Source organism: Pinus tabuliformis, chromosome 7 (assembly GCF_031772625.1).
Source record: "Pinus tabuliformis cultivar Carrire ecotype Pingquan chromosome 7, CPIR1, whole genome shotgun sequence".
NCBI classification, from domain to species: Eukaryota; Viridiplantae; Streptophyta; class Pinopsida; order Pinales; family Pinaceae; genus Pinus; species Pinus tabuliformis.
In genome coordinates this window covers 640,655,921-640,678,869 of record NC_142293.1, presented here as the reverse complement: position 1 = coordinate 640,678,869, position 22,949 = coordinate 640,655,921, and the positions used below count along the sequence as shown (strand labels likewise).

General features: G+C 38.2%; 1 pseudogene; it reads right to left on the bottom strand.

The window, feature by feature from the left end:
- Positions 1 to 13,150: 13,150 nt before the first annotated feature.
- On the bottom strand, positions 13,151 to 20,164 carry LOC149249078 (oligopeptide transporter 4-like; annotated as a pseudogene).
- Positions 20,165 to 22,949: the final 2,785 nt, after the last annotated feature.

Sequence of the window (22,949 nt, the reverse complement as noted above, 5' to 3'; positions counted from 1 at the left end):
GTAAGCATTTCTTGTAGAAACTTTGTCAAATCTATCTTCAAATCTATCTTCAAATCTTCCATGCCTTTCTTTAAATCATCCATCTTAGCTTCCATGCCATCCATCTTAGCTTCCATTCCATCCATCTTAGCTTCCACGTCATTCATCTTAGCTTCTACGCCTTTCTTTAAACCATCCATCTTAACTTCCACGCCTTTCTTTAGACCATCCATCTTAGCTTCTACGTCTTTCTTTAAACCATCCATATTATTTTCTGTTGCTTTTTGTGCGAGTGAAATTTGTTGCACTTGGTCTCGTAATTTTGATATATCATGTTGTATTTCTTCCTCTTCTTCATGAGTCATGCTAAAGCTTTCAGGTTTCTTACTAGGTGTTTCCATTTTCTTTCTTGAGGGCATCAATTACTGATAATAATGCTTCACTATGCCCTTTGAATTCCTTCAAACTAATTTTTCAAACCAATCTTATGCAAAAATTTTAAAAATACTACACACCTTTTTTCACTTTGTAGGAGCTCGATATTGAATCTGATGTATCTCTATAATTTTGGATCTCCCAGGTCTGAAATTTCTTCCTGCAGTAACCTTCCGAGTAATATTTCTAACCCTGCAAGTCTGATCAAGATTGGATTCTCCAATGAAGAGTTATGCCAAATCTCCCACAATTACCTGAGTATAGACTGGTTCAGTAGAGAGAACTTGTACGATGTTCCGTGGGTCACTGTTTCAACCTTACGTTTTGAAAATGATACCCAAGAAAACTACAGTCCGTCCTCTTTCTGTAACTTCTTACAAAAATTCAATATGATGCTCAGAGCGAAAGTTATGATGATTTTCCCAAGGTCACCTGTTTAGAATGTAATTCGGGAGTTTGCAAAAACCCTAACTTCCTCAGATTATATCTCTGAAAATATAGCGAGACAAGATCTGAAATTCGAAGCCGAGGTTCAGATCGATTACTTCTCTAATGGTTTTTTTTTGTAGCTTCAACGTCCCAAAAAAAAAGTTATAGCGAAAATTCCACGATGACTTGTTTGGATCAGCGAAACCCTAGAAACCAAAGTTCTGACACCAAATGTTATGAAACCAACTCACAAAAAGATAGAAAAGATAGATCAACTCCTTATAAATAAGCCTCTTCCAGGGGGGAACCTCCTTTACATTACACAAATGAACAATTCTTGGATGATACAAATGACAATACCTCCTTTCTATATATAAGAGTCTAAGGGGTCATAATATAATCAGAGCCGACATAAAAATAATAATGTAAGGGCACAATAATAACAATATGGGGACTACACAGGCACAAAAATATAATAAGGGGGTTGTAATAATAATAATAAGGGGTTACACTAGTAGTATAGGGACCTAGCATTATCCACTTCCTGACTACCGGAGGGATATGCCAGTCAATAGAAGAAAGAATTGGTGGTGCGTGCAGTAGACTTTTCGGTCATTGCAGGCCATTTGTATAAGATGGGATTAGATGAAATACTTCAACGTTATGTTCCTGATTTTGAGAAAAATAGTATCCTCACTGAAGCTCATGGAGGAGCTATGGGAGGGCCTTATGCAGGAAAAGCAACAACGCAGAAGATTTTAAACGCTGGATTGTGGTGGCCGATGCTGCATAAAGACTCTGAAGCATATTGTAGGGCATGTGTTGCATGTCAGAGAATAGGTAGGCCATCGAAGAGGGATGAGCTTCCTCTAAATCCAAAGGTGTCATTACAGCCATTTGAGAAATGGGCAATTGACTTTGTAGGACCAATTCAACCCCTAGGCAAGAAGACGGGTGCGCGTTATCTCATCATCGCGACAAAGTATTTGACCAGATGGGTGGAGGCACAACCTGTGAAAGACTATACAAGGGAAATAACAACAAAGTTTTTTGTTTGAATATGTGTTGACTAGGTTTGGTTGCCCAAAGGTTTTTATGAGTGATCGCGGTACGCATTTTCTTAATGAAATGATCAACGCACTGAAAGAAGAGTTCCAGGTTTACCATCAGAAGAGTACGCCATATCATCCTCAGGCCAATGGAACAATTGAGGCTTTTAATAGGATATTGGAGAATGCGTTGACAAAGGTTTGCAACACACAATAGAATGTGTCGAACGTGCACGTACCGACAATATTATGGGCTTACAGAACTACTTGTAAAAATATTATTGGTCAGACACCTTTTAGGTTGGTCTATGGCATAGAAGCTATGATGCATGTGGAATACATTATGCCTAGTCTACGCATAGCGGCTTTCGCAAGAATGGCGGACCGTGGGGACTTAGAAGAACGACTTGTGAAACTAATGGAGCTCGAGGAAGATGATTTCTGGCTAGATTCCATCAGCAAATTCAGAAGGAACGTGAAAAATCTTGGCACGATTGACACATCAAACTGCGCACCTTTAAGGTAAATTATTTGGTGTTATTATATGATAGTAAGTTTGCTAAGTTTCTAGGAAAATTTCAAATGCACTGGCTGGGACCATATGTTATCAAATAACTTACAGATGATGGAGTAGTTCAGCTCATGAATTTGAATGGAGATCCATTTCCAAGAAGGGTAAATGGAAGCCGACTGAAGCCATACACAGGGCATTTGACCCAATGACTACATGAAGGTAGCACAGTCTTAGCGCTCTAGGCAGCTACAACGAGGCATGGGACTATAAACTTCACTGCTTGATTTGTAAAGCTACTCGACAGGGGGGTTGTGCGAAAAATGGTGATGTCACAACACCAAAAGAGTCGCAAAGGGAGCTGCACTACAGAGGGAGGTACCACACAACACAGCCAGAAGATGACTGTTACAGTTACTGTTCTTGATTTGATTGCCAAAAGACGATTAAGAGGAGCGTGGGGGGTGACATTTAAGGCTGAAATATTTGGAGATCTACTGCCAAATCAACATTTATGGACGGATTTTGGGGGGAACGATCGAATTTGAATTTGAATTCGCATATAAATTACACGTTGCTTTCTAGCGAAAAACACTTTGCATCCTTAGAGTTTTTATTGAGCTGTGCTATCGATTGCGTATGAATCGCTCGTATTGGGAGGATTTAGTCACGAGCCAAGTACATTTTCCAAGTTATCAAAGGTAAATCAGTCATTCATCCTGGAAAAGATGTTAGGACCAAGCCCTGCAGAAACTATGAGTACTGGTGGGGTTGTCGCCTCTGAAGGAGATGTTACGGAGGTTATGAGCATGGAGGCTCCGGCTACTGTGCCTACGATGCCGAGGTCACCTCAGCCGAAGCCTACAGTGGTGAGGGAAGCCCCCAAGCCCAAGAAAGACAAACAGAAGAAGCCAATGCCAGTGCGTGAGTCACCGAGGAAGCATGCTACTACCCAAGCTCAGAAGAAGGAAAAACAACCCACAAAGGATAAGGGGAAAGTGGTAAATTTGGAGGCTGAAGAAGGTGCGGAGGATATAGATGTCGAGGGGGTGGAGCCTATCTACAAAATTCCAGATTATATCCCTCCACTTAAGGGAAAAGTGAAGGTCCCCAAGGACCCAGATGTAAGAAAATTCCTCCTAAACACACCACTGCTATTAGAGGCCATCACTTTTGAAGATCCACACTTGGCACAGATTCCTCATTTAAAGCTGGAAGACTGGGATTTGGTGGACCATGAGAGGTTCTCCTACCTTTCAACAAAGAACTACATGGAAAGAGTATTTTACAAGGAATCAAGTGTCACTGCTTTGGACCCTGTGGAGTGGTTTTGAAGAGTGAATCAGTCAGGATTGCTGAACTTGTTGTGGGTGCCCCACTACCACTGCTCCAACATCAACCTTATGGTTATCAAGTAGTTGCAGACCTTGGTACATGATGGATTCTTGTGGTTGAGCGCGCCGATCCCTATCACTCCTATGCTAATCCATCGGATCACGATGTTTCCGCACTCATATTTGAATCCAGCCAAGGAGTATGGCAGAAAGACGAGTGAGCATGACCTCGCAAGGAAAATGAAGGATAAATTCAAGCTCGTGAAGAATCCACATGGACACTCTATTACTTCAATCACCAACCTCGTAGTAAAAATTGTTACGCAGATCCTTGCTTGAAAAGTCATGAGAAAATGCCACACGGATGAGGTTCTAGTGCCAATTATTTCACTAGCTACACAGTGCGCGGAGGGTGTGCAGTCCAATTGGTCATACTACCTTTGTAGTGAGTTCCTTGCGAACTGTCGAGAGGCGCAGGATGAGAGTAAAACATTCCACTACGCGTGGTTGTTACTCTTCATTGCATTAGTGCCTTGGGGATCTGCTGGAGGACAGTCAGTTTCCTCCCGTGGAGAAAGATTTGTCGGAGGCTGCACAGTTTGCATCCCTCTCGGCAATAAAGGACACCACATGCATCACAAAGACCAAAGTCTTCTAGGCATTTATGGAGGTGAGCATTCACATGGCCATCAACCAAAAGTCGCGGTTGTCCCCAACGATATTTGAACAACTTTCAGAGTACATAGAGTTTAATGCTAAATTCCACCACGTATACATCAGGTCACAGAAGGATTTGCAACAAAAATGGTTTGAACTCCCTTACCTCGCTACGGATGATGCTATTTAGGATGTAATCAAGCGCTAGATCACAAATGGGCATACTCCATCTGATCTGGCTACGGGCATCAACAAATCCGCAGAGAATAAAAAGAAGGAGGCAACAAAGCAGAAGCTCCAACAATTAGCTGAGAAGCGCAGAAAAGAGGTCGAGGAGAAGGCCTGGGTGGAAAAGGAGCACACCGTGAAGTAGTAGTTCGAACAAGAAGAGCGTAACTCCGAGCGGAGTGGTAAGTCCCCTTTTCCCCAAACAGAGGAAAAAGAGCAGTTAGAGCATGGCGGTGGCGGTGAGGAAGGAAAAAACACTCCCTTTTGAATAAAGAGATACATGGATCAACAGAAGGAAGGGTCGCGGAAGAAGTCCAAAGTGACAAAGCCATTGCTGGATCCAATCACTCTAACAGAAGGTGACCTTGATGAGATTGGAGATAAGGTACACGATACCACAGTGGAATTGCTGCAGCAGTCTGATCAACAACAACAACAGGTGCTAAGTACCATTCAGAAGGATCTACGTGAGCTGCAGATCCAAACCAACATGATCTAGATGAGTGCAGGGCAGGTAAGCGCTCCACAAATAAGTTTGGCACCCTGAACCAGTCAGGCAGCAGAGATGGTTAGGTCACTTGATCTCCGAGTAGTCGCGCTACTAGATGGATCCTTGATCGCAAAGGTGGCCAATGATAAGGTCATCGTAAGTTCTTTGAAAAACATCGGTATCAACCTCGCAATGCTACCCAATGAATATCTTCACACGCTAGAGGTAGGCGTGACAACAAAGTTCAAAGCATGAGAACATCGCACGCTAAGCCTAATCAGTGAATATAGGGTGAATAATGGGCATATGTTCACCGAAAAGATAGAGGCACTAAAGGAAAAGGAGAAAATATAGGTGCAAAGCGCTCAGATAGCGGCCGCAGTAGCAAAAGCTTGCAGAATGGTGCCAGAGTTGCACATACCATAGGAAGCACCATTGGAGGCAAAGATCAGAAAGCTTGCTGCGGGCATGCGCGATGCCACGGTCGAGGTGGCCTGAGTCTAGTTTAAGTTAAACATGAAGATAACAGAACTGGCGCTGAAGTCACAACCCTCCACCTTGCCAATGGTTAGGAAACAATGCGAAGCCACTGTTAAGGATGGAGTCGCGACGGTGGATGCCGCAGTCGGGGACTGCATTGCGCTGTTTAAGCAGGCTATGGAGGTAGTAATGACTCTGCAGGAAGATCCCAACTTGTAGAGATTGAATCTAGAAGTTTGTGAGTTATAACAACAATATGACGAAGTAAGGACGATGACACGCACCGTTGCTACAACTCAACGCCTTGCTAAGCTACAGGAGGCTAAGTAGCTGCTTACACAGGTGGAAGCAGCACAGAAGAAAGAGGCTGTCCTTAAGGCAAGACTGGGGCCTTGGTTGTATGAGGCCTACATCGTCTCTGCTAATATTCAGGAAAAATTGGTGAAATTGCAGAGTACGTATCAGAAGATCAAGTAGGACAGTGCAGGACCAGCCACAGAGCAACTGGTGGAATAGATCAAGTAGGAAGCCACACAGAGCGTGACTGAAGTAGCAATTGCACAAGTGGAGCTGGGGATATTCACAATAATATCTCCCTGCCAACAGAGTGACTCGAAGGTGAGTCACGATCTTTGTGTTGGGGGCCTGTTGGGATGCGGTCCCCTAGGTCAATTTTGGGGCAAAAATCCCAAGTTTTGTTATATACAATGTAAAGTCTCCACAAATTGTGTCGCAGAGCGCGTAGATAGCAAAGGAGTCAAAAAGGGTTTTACCCTTCTTTTATGTAAGTTGAGTCAGATTTTGAAGATCTACCCATGGTCTGTAGACCATGGGATTATATAAATAAAGGTGTCTTAAGGATGTCTAAAGAAAGAAAAAAGAGAAGGAAGGGAGTAATCTATGGAAAGATTCTAAAGGGTTAGCGCATGGGAGTAAAAAGAAAGGCTCTGCAATTGTGTCTGCAGAGTAACAATGTAAATTTTGAAACGGGAACTTTGGCCAAAAAACTCTGAAAAAACATGAAAAACAGTGCTAAAAACGAAAAGTGTGTATATTGGAACAATGTTTTTTTTAGGGTCAATTTTGAACATGTTTTAAAAATGACAGTGAAAATGAATTTTTTGTGCAAAAATTGTTCAAAAAACATCCTGAAAATGAAAAGTGTTGATATTGGAACGATGACTTTTTTTTTAGGGTCAATTTTCAAAATTTAAAAAAAAATGTGAGTAAAACCGATTTTTTGTGTGCAATAATTGTGCAAAAAACACCCTCAAAATGAAAAGTGTCGATGTTGGAATAACACTTTTTTTCTTTCTTTTTTTTTTTTTTTTTTTTTTTTCCTGGGGTAAATTCACAACATTTTGAAATAATGGTGTACAAGATTTTATCATGACTCCGAAAAACTTTAAAATTTCAAAAGAATAATGAAAACATAAAATTAAAAATAAAAACAATGAAAAAATAAAAATAAAAAGTGAAAAAAATGGCAAAAACATAAATAAAAATATATATTAAAGACAAAACATAAAATTAAAAATAAAAAATAAAAAATCAAACATACAAAGAGACAAAAAAAAAGAGCAAACATAAAAAAAAGAAAAAAAAGGAAAAAAAAGAATAAAAAAAATAAAAAAAAAGAATTAAAGAAATATGAAGAATTAAATAATAAGAAAAACATATTTTCAAAAAAAATTACATTATTTTTTTATTTTTTATTTTTATTATTTATTTATTATTATTTTTTAATTGGTAAACCATAGAAAAAGTTTGGGAATTTTTTTTTTTTTTTTATAAAAGCTATAAAATTAAGAAAGTAAAAATAGAATCTTTTTAAAAGGCATATACAAAAACTAAGAAAAAAATAAAAATAAAATTAAAACAAATTAGATTAAAAAAAAATAGAAAATTAACCAAAAAAAAAACAAAAAAATCAATAAAAAACTACTAAAATTAACATTAAAAACACTATAAAAAAACCTAAAAAAAATATTGAAAAAAAAAAAAAAAAAACCAAACACCATTTAAATTTATCAAACACATACATATTTTAAAAAACAACAACAACAACAACAACAACAACAACAATCTTTGGTTTAAAACAAAAAAACATTTCAAATTAAAAAAAAAAAATTGATTAAAAAAAATAAGTTTAAAATATTTCAATATATATATATATAAATAAATTAATTAATTAAAAAAACTTTTAAAATTAAATTTTTACAATGTTTAAAACTTTTAAATATAATTTTAAAAAAGGCTCAATTTAGCCGTTGTCGGCCACCCGTGGGGGCGTGGCCCTGGGCGACAGCTGGGCGATTCCCGACAGTTGCTCCCTTAGGGCTACGCCCCCACGGGCGGCCGGGCGGCGGCTGGGCAATTCCGGGTGGCGGCTTGGCGATTCATGGCCATGATTTTGCATTTTATATATTGTAATAAGTTGGTAGTTGTTCTTGTTTTTACACTCAAGGATGAGTATGAGTAGTTCATCAAAGATTTATAATCTAATAGGTCAATCTTTTTTGCGAGTAATTTTTAGATATTTAGTTTGCATGACTCTTTATCCCACTTATAAACATATATTTTCCTAGTTTATTTCAATTACCAACTCCCCTTCTAACCTTACACATTACAGGGCATTTGTTATACCTAAATATTTGTTACCCTAAAACAAATAAAGATAAATTGAGACATTATGCACCCTCATGTCAAGATGTGACATTTCAATGAAGGTTTTTCCTTCAAAAAAATACCTAGGTCAAGGTTGTTCTTAATGACAGCTATGGTAAACCTTACTTTTCCTTAGAAAGAAATTTGGCCATCAACTAGATTCAAATGAAAAGCCACAATCACAGCTTTTATGCTTTGAAAAGGTAAAACAACGGGGAAATATAAAAGTTGAAAGAGTTAAAAGTCAAAATATGGATGTGAAAATTGCACATGGATTATATATGTATTGCATGCAAAATTAATCTTATCACCTCCATATTCTAGATATACATGAATCAAGGCAAAGCCAAGAAAATATAAGGACAACCATTTTCTAACCAATCTCATTCTTCTCCTTTCCTTTTAAAATACATACTAGTCTTAGGGGAACTTAGATAAGGATCTATCCTTTTATACAATGGTGAATCTAACCCACACACGAAGGAATATTCTTAGTTCTTAATTAGTGAGAATATCTCTTAATATCATGTTCCCTAAAGCACATCTTATGTTCATTGCATAGTGGTGTGTCATTGTTGGTCCCTTTCATTTCAAGTTTCACTATATTTCAATATTTCATGTTTTAAAATATAATATTGAGTATGAAATCTACATCAAAACATTACATAATAAAATATTTTAAATAATTTATCGTGACAAACTATTATAATATAATATACAAAAACATGTCATCTTATTAAGGGTTATTCAAATTCTATACCCTTAACCCAAACATGTAGTGTATTTTACCAAATATTTTCAAAATATAATAAATGAAGGCCCTTCCAATTCAAATGTATCTTCTTTTAATAACAAGGGAAGCTGCGAGGCAGCGAGTCCCTGCATGAAGTTAACATTTAAGGTCTAGGGCTAAAGATCTACTAGTTCTGCCAATCCTGTATAGTGAGTCCCTCTGAAGCCTAAGTAAAGTTACAGAGCTCTCAGCGAGCCAGGAAGACAAAACAAGTAAGGCCTGGACCAAGTTAAATACAGATTACAAAATTCAAAAGTTGGCGTATGCATCTGCAATTGATCGGTAAACTGACAGTTAGGAAGAAGCATGCTGCTATTCTCAACCTTGATCACAGCGTTTGCACTCCCCTTTATGTTCCTGTATAGTGAGTCCCTCCGAAGCCTAAGTAGTACTGCTGTCTCCTGATGCAATTTGTGTTGAACTGGGTTCCAATAAGCTTTTTTGCAAAGCTTGATGCATTTTGTGTTGAACTGGGTTCCAATAAGCTTTTTTGCAAAGCTTGATGCATTTACACTACTGGGCTCAAGGAACAGATGCAAGTGTAACAAGGGTACTTTTCAGAAAACATATAGAAATATTTCTTCTTCTTCAATAAATGTCAAGGCTGATCGGTGTTTTGATAAGACGTGTAAGTAGAGACTGCGTCAACTTCTTCTGAAACTCAGACAACAGGCAATGATTGTTGCAACATCTATTGAAGTTTTGGGCTTGCACCAGTTTTAGTAATACATAAATCGAGGGCTGTCGAATAATATAAAATGCACCAGTTATTTCAAAACAATGCACCAGTTTATGTTGCTAGCCCAAAATCACACAACTGCAATAGAAATAGTCACATGAGAAAGTTTCAGTAATACATAAATCGAGGGCTGTCGAATAATATAATATGCACCAATTATTTCAAAACAATGCACCAGTTTATGTTGCTAGCCCAAAATCACACAACTGCAATAGAAATAGTCACATGAGCACTATATACCAAAGATCTGAACATTATTGAATAACTAACTTGCAGAGAATCATCATCAATTCAAGATACACCAGTTTATGTTGCTAGCCCAAAATCACACAACTGCAATAGAAATAGTCACATGAGCACTATATACCAAAGATCTGAACATTATTGAATAACTAACTTGCAGAGAATCATCATCAATTCAAGACACGAGTAACATGAAAACCGCCGTGAAGCTTACATTTGACCTTGAAAATAAGCATTTCTTATGACAGACTGTAACATGTGAAGAATACAAGACAAGCACGAATGCTAACAATTAGGACATTAGTCCGGCATCCAAGCAGAGACGATAGAAGCATAAAAAATGCGAGTTGCACCACCATGGCAGACCCAAATGCATATTTGAAGCATCTGTTGTACACCTGTAACAGAGAAGGAAGCGGGGAAATAAGACAATGCGTAAATAATGCAAAAGAGATGTTATTGTTTTTTTGGTTTCTTTTTTCTTTGTCTTTCGACTTTTACGATGTCAATAATCAGAAGAGCCATGAGAACAAGTGCTAAGAGAAACAATGCTGCGAGTTGAGTAAGTTGGCTTATGCTAATGGATTCCATGTTATGTGAAGCGGGGAGATGTATGTGAATATCCACGTGCAGAAGAGGCCAATTTATAAAAAAGTTCAACGTGTTTGTAAGCTGGTTTTAAGTGTGAATGGAGCTAAAATACTTGAAGCTCGGATGGAGCAGGGTAGTATTTAATGGTCGGCATAAAACGAAAAGCTTACGTTAAGTGAGCAATCAGTGCAATTAAGTGATCGATATGACATGGGGAGAAAATGGCATATGGAATGATGTATGTGGCGGCAGAAGTAAATGCGAAATTAGGTGATGTATTTGACATCGGGCAATCTTGGTGGTAGATTGGGTCCAAGCTATTCTAATAAACAACTGGCTAGACAGGAGATCTATGTCAATATCTAGGTGCAGAAATAATTACATATACGGATTGATTTGGAATGGAGCTGAAATACTTGAAGATCAGATTGGCGCAGGCCAGTATTTAATGATGGGCATAAAACGAAAACCTTACATTAAGTGAGCGATCGGTGCAATGAGGTGATCGATCTGACATGGGGAGCAAATGGCATATGGAATGATGGATGTGGCAGCAGTAGTAAATGCGAAATTAGGTGGCTGTGGCCAGTGTGCCCACAAGAAGAGCATCTTAACCAGCCAAATTTCTTGAAGATAGCCCCTTTGAGCCTGTTGCGGTAGATTAAATATGCTGCTGTTATAGAAGACAGTAAGGCAAAACATATGCCACAACTGTCTGAGACATTGTTATCATACAATTGAGTCGTACTTGAATGTTGACTCTCACCATAGAAAGTCTGTCAGGAAGTCTCTCTGTTTTGATCTTCATTTCTCAAGGGACCTTGCTATTGGTTTCGGTGTATATCTCTTATAGACTGCACAATGTTTATCCATTCATCAGTGATCACGTTGACATACAGACATTGTTCCTCTGCGACCTAGTAGGATTCTCTAAGATCCGCAAGGCATTGTTGAGCATTCTCTTTTTTATCTAGTGACAAGACACCATGGTTGAGAATTCACTGTTTAGTTTCAAGTCTAGGACACATAGTTGGAAGACTCATATATTTGCATAAAATACAGAGTAGTGATCTGTTATCCAGTGATCATAGAATACTTGATTCGACATTGATTTTCCCTGCCCTTCTCAGAAGCAGCTTTAGGAGCTTGCCTTCGTCTTTGTGTGCCATTGCCATGTATAGCTTCGATCTCAGCACCTTTGTGTTCATTACAAAGGAAGGGTGGTCTATAGCTTATGCAATATATATGTAGTATTTGACGTATAGGTGAACACTGAATGTGGAACCATAATAGACAATGATTAACAGGTGAGGCTAGGTTTATGTTACCCTATTACCATTGACCTGTTGCTAGTAGTGATTTACGTATGAGAGTTGTGATCGAATACAGGAAACCCAAGAATATGCAACAACAACAATGGTCTAAGCAATGGGGATAGCACTAATCTAATGCTTATCTGACTAATCAAGTATGGATATCACATTACTCACCACTCTTTATCCCGAATCAATAGAGATCATAGGTAAGACGTATGGGTATAGAAGCTGTGTTTGAATCAACCAAGCTCGTGTATGTGCCTTATTTGCATGATATCACAACCTCTAAGCTCATATTGATGAGTAACAAGCCAATGTGTTTCATAGCTCAATGGGTACAGGTATGTCTAACACTCACTATGCTTATCTCCATAATGGAGCTGAATACCAACCTTATAAAGCTCTAAGCTAATATGGAAACATAGAATGTATCTATACAGCAGCATATAGGATATAGACCTTTAATGCGTACCCGAAAAAGTGCACAACATGCATGTGTGCATCCTATGTTGTACAAAGGCCTAGGGTTACACAGACAGTAGGCAAAATAAGACGTTGTTGCAACCTGAAACATGTATGTTTTAATGGCCAGAGGTCTGTTTCACAACTTTTTAAACGTTGCCTTAGCTTCTATAAATGAAATGGGAATAGCTTCTTTCAATGGAATGAGAAGTGACTCAGTCAATTAGGCCTTTAATGCATACCTGACAAATTGTACAGAAGCTCGTGTGCATCATACGTTAAGCAGAGGATAGGGTTGAATCCATGTGGAGAGACAGTTGCAACTTCAGCTCATGTTTATTGGCAAGCAATATTTCAATAGTTCCAAGTCTATTGAGCCATAAATAAATTGGAGCAATACTTCCAAGTCTATTGAACCTATATTAAAGAAATTAAAGCAATATATGGGCACTGTTGAATCGAAACAATATCCAACCATAAACATATAACATATATTATCCCGCGTATTAATAGATGAATAACCTGGTAAATAAGCCTGGTCATGTTTATTCACTCAGCTAAACGGCATTGAAGGGAGGTGGTATATTGGAAAGCAATTTAAATTCAAATCTTGCAATGGGTGTATCACCTGCAGCAATATTGAATGTTGGATAGCTGTAAGCATAGATACATAGATATGAGTAATTAAGGTTGTTAATTAGTTATGGTAAGATAGAGGACCATACTTTAACAGGTCACCTGAATTCATCATAAATCTTTGTTGGCGGAGTTTGCACTGACCAAACCCCATATAACTGATGCATCGAAGAACACATGATCATTGGGACATGTCCATGGGCTACTTGCAGACAAAAGATCTGTTTGGCATATATTTTTCACCGATCCCAACATCCACCATGCAACTCCCAGGTTGACTGTTCCAGCCACTACTGTGCCAATAAACTGCATTGCACACACAATATCAATAAACATAACAAAAAAAATGTGCACCGCCGTATCATGCTAAAAACATTATGCAAATAATTTAAATATAGCAAATTCATTCTGATTTTCTCAAAAATTTGAATACCTGGTACTAAACTAAGAATTGTAATATGTATCTATAATATGTCTGGGAAGTTTCATAATTCACAGAGAGAGATTTGAAGCTAAGCAAAAACAATGCTTTTATCAGTTCACCAAATTGCTCAAGAACTAAAACCTAAACAAGTATAGGTTTTAGCACTGTAGTTTATACTTGTTTAAACCTGTAGTTTAGACCAGTATAAACTACAGTGCTAAGACCTAACATCAGTTCTTTTGACACAAAAAGAATAAACTCCTCAAAAAAAGCCAAAACCTAACACCAGTTCTTTTGACACAGGAAGAATCAGCTCCTCAAAAAAATTAAACTTTTCTTCCAGTTATCTGATAAATAAAAATCTAACTTTTCTTCCAGTTATCTTAATGGCCGAGCTTGAAGTCTGACAAGAAAGAAACTGCCTGGCTCATGCTCATATAACCATAGACCTTGAAGCAAACATTGGCAATAGGCTTCCCAGGAAGGATATATCCCATTAGGTATTCGGTGATAATGTTCAGGCCTAGTGTCTGTGCCAAAACAAAATAAGAAGATGAAGTATAACCAGAATATATATATATATATATATATATATATATATATATATATATATATATATATATATATATATATCCTTCTACAAAATAATCAATAAAATCAATGTGCTTACCTGATTAGTAGTAGCAGTGATGATACTTATGGGAAGAGTGAAAAATGAAGCGAGAGCACAGGCAAAAAGTAACCCCTGTTAGAAATTGTACAATTTCAGCAACGATTCTGCATGCGGAATAAACTCAAAGAATCATTAAATCTTAATGCCCAGGGATACGAGTTACCTCCAGCCATTGGTGATGTTTTGATGGAGGCCACAGTCCACTTGCTTCTTGTTCAGCACTCCAGCTTCTATCCAAGCAAAAGGAAAAGAACACAAAATTCTGCAGGCACTTCCAAGCTCTGCTATCTCAGCTAGATGGTGTAAAACTGAAGGGGTTTGAGATGTGAGCTTGGGGACCAAACAGATGAACATATAGCTAAGCTTCCATCAAGCTTCTAATAGCTATGTGTTAGATGTCCACAAATCAAGGCAGATAACTCGAATCAAAGTGATGGACCACTATAGTAGCTCCTAATAATAAATTTAGTAATTGCAGTTTCTTTTCTTAACTTAAGGAAACTACTGCAGTTGGTTTCCATAAGTTAAGGAAAGACTGCAATTCCATAATTGTAGGCAGCAATTGTGCAAAACTTAATGGAGCTAACATTCTCCCACTTGGTCCATACTTCCAAACTTAATGTCTCAACTTAAAAACCATTGATAATCTGTATTAAGTAATAGATACATGAATCATGGCGATAAGTCCTCTAATGACGAGTATTATCTTCCATGTATTACTATGCATTTATTCTTATTATAATTTATGTGGCAACAATTTCTTAATGAATAAACCTTATGTTTATTCTTGGTCCTTCTTAAATGAATTTTCTAAAATCAACTTAAGGTGCACATAAATATGAGAAAAAACATCACAATAATTAAGAATTTCATTAAAATAACATTGTCCATACAATGAAAAACTACATAATGGAACCAAGTCCCATATTCAATACATGATCCTTGAATTTAAACGGTGGCATGCCCTTAGTCAAAGGATCAGTGATCATTAACTCAGTGCTGACGTGCTTAATGACCACTTTCTTTTCTTTAACACGTTCCCTTATAGCTAAATACTTAATGTCGATGTGTTTATTTCGACTCCCACTTTTATTGTTTTTAGCCATAAAAACAGCAGCTGAATTATCACAATATATTCTCAATGGATTAGATATAGAATCCATAATTCTAAGCCCATAAATGAAATTCCTAAGCCATACACCATGTAAAGTAGCCTCAAAACAGGAGACGAACTCGGCTTCCATAGTGGAAGTGGCAATCAAGGTCTGCTTGGCACTCCTCCATGATAGAGCTCCACCGGCCAACATAAAAATGTAACCTGATGTTGATTTACGTGAATCAACACATCCAGCAAAGTCAGAATCTGAGTAGCCAATTACTTCCAAGTTGTCCGTCCGTCTATACATAAGCATGTAGTCTTTGGTTCCTTGAAGGTACCTCATAACTTTCTTTGCAGCTCTCCAATGGTCTAAACCTGGATCACTCTGATATCGTCCCAACATTCCTACAACAAATGCAATGTCAGGTCTTGTGCAGACTTGAGCATACATTAGGCTTCCGACAGCAGAAGCATATGGAATGTTCTTCATTTGTTCCCTTTCAAAGTCGTTCTTCGGGCATTGGTTCAAATTGAACCTATCACCCTTCACAATGGGAGCTACACTTGGTGAACAAACCTTCATCCGAAATCTCTCTAAAATTTTATTAATATAGGTTTCCTGGGACAGACCCAAGATGCCTCGAAATCTGTCTCTATGGATCTTAATGCCAATGACATAAGATGCCTCACCCATATCCTTCATATCAAAAATTTTTAGAGAGGAATTGTTTCACCTCATGTAGCAAACCCTTATCATTGGTTGCTAGCAAAAGGTCATACATATAAAACAAGAAAACAAATTTTACTCCCACTAACCTTCAGGTATATACATTGATCCATAATGTTTTCTACAAAACCAAAAGAAGAAATTACATTATGGAATTTCAAATACCATTGGCGGGATGCTTGTCTTAAACCATATAATGACTTCTTGAGCTTGCAAACCAATTGCTCACCATCACTAGAGGGGAATCCTTCAGGTTGTTTCATGTAAACCTCTTCCTCTAGATCTCCATTAATTCTATCTATGGAGATATGACCTAGTCTCCGGTGCCATAATTTAGAGGAATCTTCATTAATAACACATCTTTTAGTGCCATTGTGAACATGCATTGAATCATATGTGACATTGTTTTGTAAATTAATGCAGTAAAGACCATTAGACAAAATACCATTCCCAACATAATCAGATTTATAGAATAGACTGAAAGATTTTTCTGAAAAGTTTAAGGAATATCCAAAAAGGTACAAGCCTTGAAACTGAGATCAAGTTTCTAGAAAAACTTGGAACATAAAAGGTCTTTTCTAACTCCAAAACAAAACCACTACTTAAAGTTAAATAACATGTTCCTATAGCTTCCACATGCGAGCCCATCTTGTTTCCTGATAAGATGCTTTGCTCACTTCCCACTGGCTTCCTTAGGTTTTGCAAACCCTTTGTCTGCAAGCCATTTCTGAAATTTGGCGCATTCCTTCTTCATGTGTCCCTTCTTCCTACAGAAAAAACACTTGGAAACCTTCTTGATATCGGCTTGGGGAGGTACTTTATCTTTCCCTTTCCGATTGGCTTGAGATTTGCCTTTTCCACGCGTTGCCAACATTGCACTCTCTCCCAGTTCCATCACCAGTCTCTCTTCCTCTTGAACACACATGGTCATGAGTTCATTAATTGACCATTTATCCTTATGTGTGTTGTATGAGATTTTGAAAGGTCCATATTGGTGCGGAAGGGTGTTCAGGATGTAGTGCACTAGGAAGGACTCCGATATTTCAACCTCGAGTTTCTTCAATTGAGCCACAGTGTCCCTCATCTGCATGATGTGCTCGCACACACCTTTCACATTGGTGAGCCTTAGGGATGAGAACTTCATGATTAGGGTGCTTGCTAGTGCCTTGTCTGGAGAGACGAATTGTTCATCAATGGCCTTCAACAAGTCTCGGACCTTGTCATGCTGATCAACGGAACCTCGAATACCAGCTGAAATTTTGGTCTTAATGAACATCATGCTTAGACGATTGGATCGCTCCCATCGTTCATAAAGCGCGATGTCCGCTGCAGTGCTGGTATTAGTGAGTGCCGATGGTTCATCTTTCCTGATAGCATAATCTATGTCCATCCACCCTAGATGAAGAAGAATCCTCTCCTTCCAAATCTTGTAGTTATCTCCCTTAAGTTCGGGAATGTCACAACGAATTTCAGAGAAATTTGCAGGTTGTACTACTGCATCAAAATAAAGAATCACATGCTTATGTTAAAATTGAGGCTTAATAAACTTTCATGTTTTACCAATGTAAATCATGCTAAAAAGAATTGAATCAAATGACATAAAAATTGCCTGTGGGCTAAATTTTTAATTCAAACAGATTCAATAAAACTTTATGATAAAACTTATTAATTCATAACTCCTATGGGTAGGTTATGAAATTTTATCCTAATTAATTACATAAATATAATAAAGATTCCTGTGGGATAAAATTTATTATATTCAGTGTAAATCATGCTAAAAAGAATTGAATCAAATGACATAAAAATTGCCTGTGGGCTAAATTTTCAATTCAAACAGATTCAATAAAACTTTATGATAAAACTTATTAATTCATAACTCCTGTGGGTAGGTTATGAAATTTTATCCTAATTAATTACATAAATATAATAAAGATTCCTGTGGGATAAAATTTATTATATTCAGTGTAATTAATTACAATTTAATGTCTAAATAATCTTTATGTGATCTTATCAAACAAAATATATAATTTTATTTAATTAAAGATGCTGTCGCTATTCTCTAATTAATTAAAATTATATGGATCACTAGACATTATTTTGCTGCATAAACAAAAACTTAACCAGAGAGAAAAATAATGTTTACTGAAAGGAGTAAGTCAAAATGACATTTTAATAAACTCCATATAACTGTAATAATTTTCCAGCAAAATCAAAATCAAGGTTAGAGCAGTCAGCATAGACCGTAAATGAACTCTCCTTAACATAATAATGATTAGGTATAGTCCAAGAAATAAGGGTTTGTTTTCATATAAATAGATGTTCTCAAATTTTCTTGAAGAACATTACAAACTAAATGACTATGATTAAAAATTATGCTATACCCATAGCAAGTTTTATAGACCGTATACAATATATACGCAATATATAATGTGAGAGAAATGTATGGAAGTATTGTAATATTGTTTGAAGCACATTATTAAGCAGGTCATAAAGGAATTGTGGCAGCAGCAATTGTGCAAAACTTAATGGAGCTAACAACCCCCACCATGGTAATTGTACCTCTTTCTTGTAAACCTCGCAGAGTGCAAAGGCAACAGCAAGAGTCCCAAACAAGAGAGTGTAGAACCACCATTGTGGGATGTCAGGGTATTTGCGCATCAATTTAGTATGGATATCAGGCCGATTGTTTTTGGATGCTGCTACAGCATGCTGCCATATTTCCCTGCACCATAACAACGCATGTCATTTAAACTAACATCCATAATTGATGATCTTGCAAGAAAGCAGTAATGGAAGTCAAGTCAATACAAAAATCAGAACTTACTTCCCATAGAATAGAGCGACATGGGTAATTGTAGAAGCAATGGTTGCAAATCCAAACCCATAAGTCAGAGCAAAAAACAAGCTCATATGTATTTGACCATTCTGATTGTAAGCAGCGAGATCCAACTCAAATTTATTGTTCACAATCTGTGAAATATTATAGTTTTGACCTTGGGCTGTGAACAAATCGAAGCTGAAAATAGGAAAAGCCTTTGCATTGTACATGTTAATGCCCCAATAAGCAAGAGGGACTGCAAAGTATACTACGAAGACATAACCAACCATGACATTCATAATGGCAAAGAATGGAGAAATAAGAGGACTGAACAAGAAGGCTGCGATGGTGCTCCAATCGAAACCAAAGGCACCTAGTCCGAGGCCATTCATGCCGGAGCCAATCTGCTATGCTGTGATAGAGTGAGGCCAAATCCAGCACACCCACGATACACTGGTCAGGGTTGAGAATAGATAACCAGGGAATACATAGTAGCAAAAGCTGCAGGTCATGGCAATGAAGAAGAAGGTGTTACGAGACATCCCCTTTCCATGGTCTTTCTCATGTAGTACCCTGCATGTCAAACACAGAACCTTCTCCATTACCAATTCTCACAGTATAATTAAATGAAAAGTAACTCAATAAGTGGACTGGCTAAATTTGTTTTCAGAATTTCGTAAGAACTATTTTTCTGAATTTCACAACGAAAAATTATTAAATTTAACCACTTATCAAGTAGTAGATCCATTAACACCACTATGATTTACTTAAAACATTCCCAAGAAATATTGACATTTTTATTATACCGGAACAGGGTCACCTGGACCAGTGTGCTTGGCCACCACATGTGTGCAGGTTCTACAACATACTTACGGAGCAGTCCAGCCCATAGCTGCAGGTCATGGCAATGAAGAAGAAGGTGTTACGAGACATCCCCTTTCCATGGTCTTTCTCATGCAGTACCCTGCATGTCAAACACAGAACCTTCTCCATTACCAATTCTCATAGTATAATTAAATGAAAAGTAACTCAATAAGTGGACTGGCTAAATTTGTTTTCAGAATTTCGTAAGAACTATTTTTCTAAATTTCACAACGAAAAATTATTAAATTTAACCACTTATCAAGTAGTAGATCCATTAACACCACTATGATTTACTTAAAACATTCCCAAGAAATATTGACATTTTTATTATACCGGAACAGGGTCACCTGGACCAGTGTGCTTGGCCACCACATGTGTGCAGGTTCTACAACATACTTACGGAGCAGTCCAGCCCATAGCTGCAGGTCATGGCAATGAAGAAGAAGGTGTTACGAGACATCCCCTTTCCATGGTCTTTCTCATGCAGTACCCTGCATGTCAAACACAGAACCTTCTCCATTACCAATTCTCACAGTACAATTAAATGAAAAGTAACTCAATAAGTGGACTGGCTAAATTTGTTTTCAGAATTTCGTAAGAACTATTTTTCTGAATTTCACAAAGAAAAATTATTAAATTTAACCACTTATCAAGTAGTAGATCCATTAACACCACTATGATTTACTTAAAACATTCCCAAGAAATATTGACATTTTTATTATACCGGAACAGGGTCACCTGGACCAGTGTGCTTGGGTAGCTCAGAGCCAATCTAGAGATCTAAATTCTTTAAATTCCATAGATGTGTGTTCAATGCACAACGACAACTAGAGGTGAAAAGAATACACAGCCAAAAAGACACGAAAGAGTGAAGACTATTGAAGACAGTTGCCAATTCAACAAATTAATGATTATGTGAAAAGGTTAATAGAAAGAACCACTTCGAAGAACAATCCCTTAGAGCCACAACTGGAAAAGGTCATCCACAAGCCTATTGTGCCAACTCAGGAGATGTTGCAACATCTATTGAAATTTTGGGTTCAGCCCAGCCTTCTTTCTTTTCATTCCAACAGAAAATAAATGCCCAAAAGAAGAATAACTACAGGTATAACAGTACCATGAAGATGGTAATCCGAACCATCAAAACACTCATCAGAGTTGTTTATTTTCAGCCCAACAGAAACTAAAATGCCCAAAAGAAGAGTTCTTATGTTCAAATAATAATAAAGACAGATATAACAATACCATGAAGATGGTATTCCAAGCTTCCACCAGGTATGAACTTGTAGACCAGAGAAAGGCCTATGCGATCAATGCAGTAACCTAACAAAGGAACCACATGACGATTCTTCAAACTGCCAGCAATGTGAAGCTCTCTGCAGAATGCCTTGTCTGATTCGTTATCATCACACTCCAGCCTTTTTCACAGCAATCAGTTTCCCAAACCTCAGACTGCCTCTGTAAACGCAGCTATGAGCTACCCTCCCCAACACTGGCCATTCTGCTCATCAAGGTTGGTAGGCCCGACATTCAGTGCCTTGAGTTGAAACCGTCCAGAAACTAATAAATAAGAAACTAAAAATATTTTCTACATTATTACAGAGCAAATTACCTGGCAGGTCTACAATATATGAATAAGTTGCAGAGACATGGAATCCACTGCCAAATGTCGGAATGAACCAAGCCGAGGTTAAGGAGGGCAAAAGTAGGAATGAACCAAGCGGAGGTTAAGGAGGGAAAAGTTTTGATAAATGGACTGATGAGAGACATGGCGCTCATGGTAGGTCCCACATAGCGTTTTGTGTAGGATGATTTCTATGTTATGTCGACAATGGTTACATACAAATAAAATGATGGTTAACAGTAATATATAGAATTTGCATGTGCTACGCGTGTCCTACTGCTTCACCACCAGAGGTGTAACGAAAGAACAAGTGCCTTCACAGAAACTCAGCTGCCAAACACACAGCTTTTCACAAAGGATGGACTGGGAGTAGCCCTGACCGTGTCTCATGTCTGACCACGTCTCACCAGCCCAGTAAACCCTGCGCTGCAGGAGGGAGTTATAAGCTTAGGTCTGTGCTGCGATAAATCGATTGTATTGACATTTGATAGCTATTTATAAATAGTTTGAAAACTGAGATGAACGTACCTCAAGAGGCAAGAACTGCAGCTAGAACGCTGGATGTGATCTCTCCCATATCCCGAATCAATCGATAAAGGGTCAATTTGTGATCTCTATCTGCGCCTGGATATGCTGTAAGTGATGGTGGTGAATCTGGAGCCGTACAAAGGGAAGTAGCGGGCTATGGGACCAGGGCAACCATATCTGTTACTTGAACAAAGCATTAATTTAGCTCGCATCAGCAGATAGTCGAATTTCAAGCGCTTCACCAGCCTTACGAGGAGCAAGCCCAACACTAGCGTGATGAGGAGCCAGCCCAACCCTGCTTGACGAGGAGCCATAACCAGCTAAAGTACCTCTCCTTGGTTAAAGAGTATCGCTAACGCTCGAATAGCTTTATGAATAGTCTAGACCAGCATCTCTTAATTCGGCTCCGGTCTCAGTTAATTCGGATCCTGAACGAAGCGAGGCCAGCGAAATGCCCTGAATCATCCTGTTCACTGGATTTAATTTTCACCACTTACCTGAATGTCGGACTTCGTAAGGCCCGGAACGTCGGCGTAGAACACATACTCCTTGGGCGTTTCTTTGATGTCCACCGCTGCAGGTTCCACACCCTTGTTCTCCTCATGGTGATGGTCATATAACCACTCGGACGAAATTTTGATCCGCTCCAGCTCTTACGGGAAGTGCAATAGAGGGCTCATGGTTAGAGCATGATCCAGGTAACTCTTCATCGCTCAAATCTCAATCTACCTAGCTGCCATAGCTGCCATTAAAGCTTCTACAGAAGCTTACACCCTGCAACCAAAGAATGTTAAACCCTACGAACAAGAATGCAAAGCAGTGTATAATAGACTTAGAGGCAGTTACAGTAGCGTGCAACCCTACGAACAAGAATGCAAAGCGGTGTATAATAGACTTACCCAATGGAAAAAATAGAATGGATTACAGGCAGTTATAGCAGCGTGCAGACATCGACAAAGCAAATTCAATTGAAGGCGCCTCCTGGCACTCCGCCATGCACGAAGAGCACGGACAGTAGAACACCTGCCTGCCAATCATGAGCCTGAATTGTTTCGACGCACTTGAGGTCCGAGACTCGCCATACCTTCACAGTCATATCTGAGGAGCCTGAATACAAGAAACCATTGGTGTAAGCTAGAGAACATATCGCGCC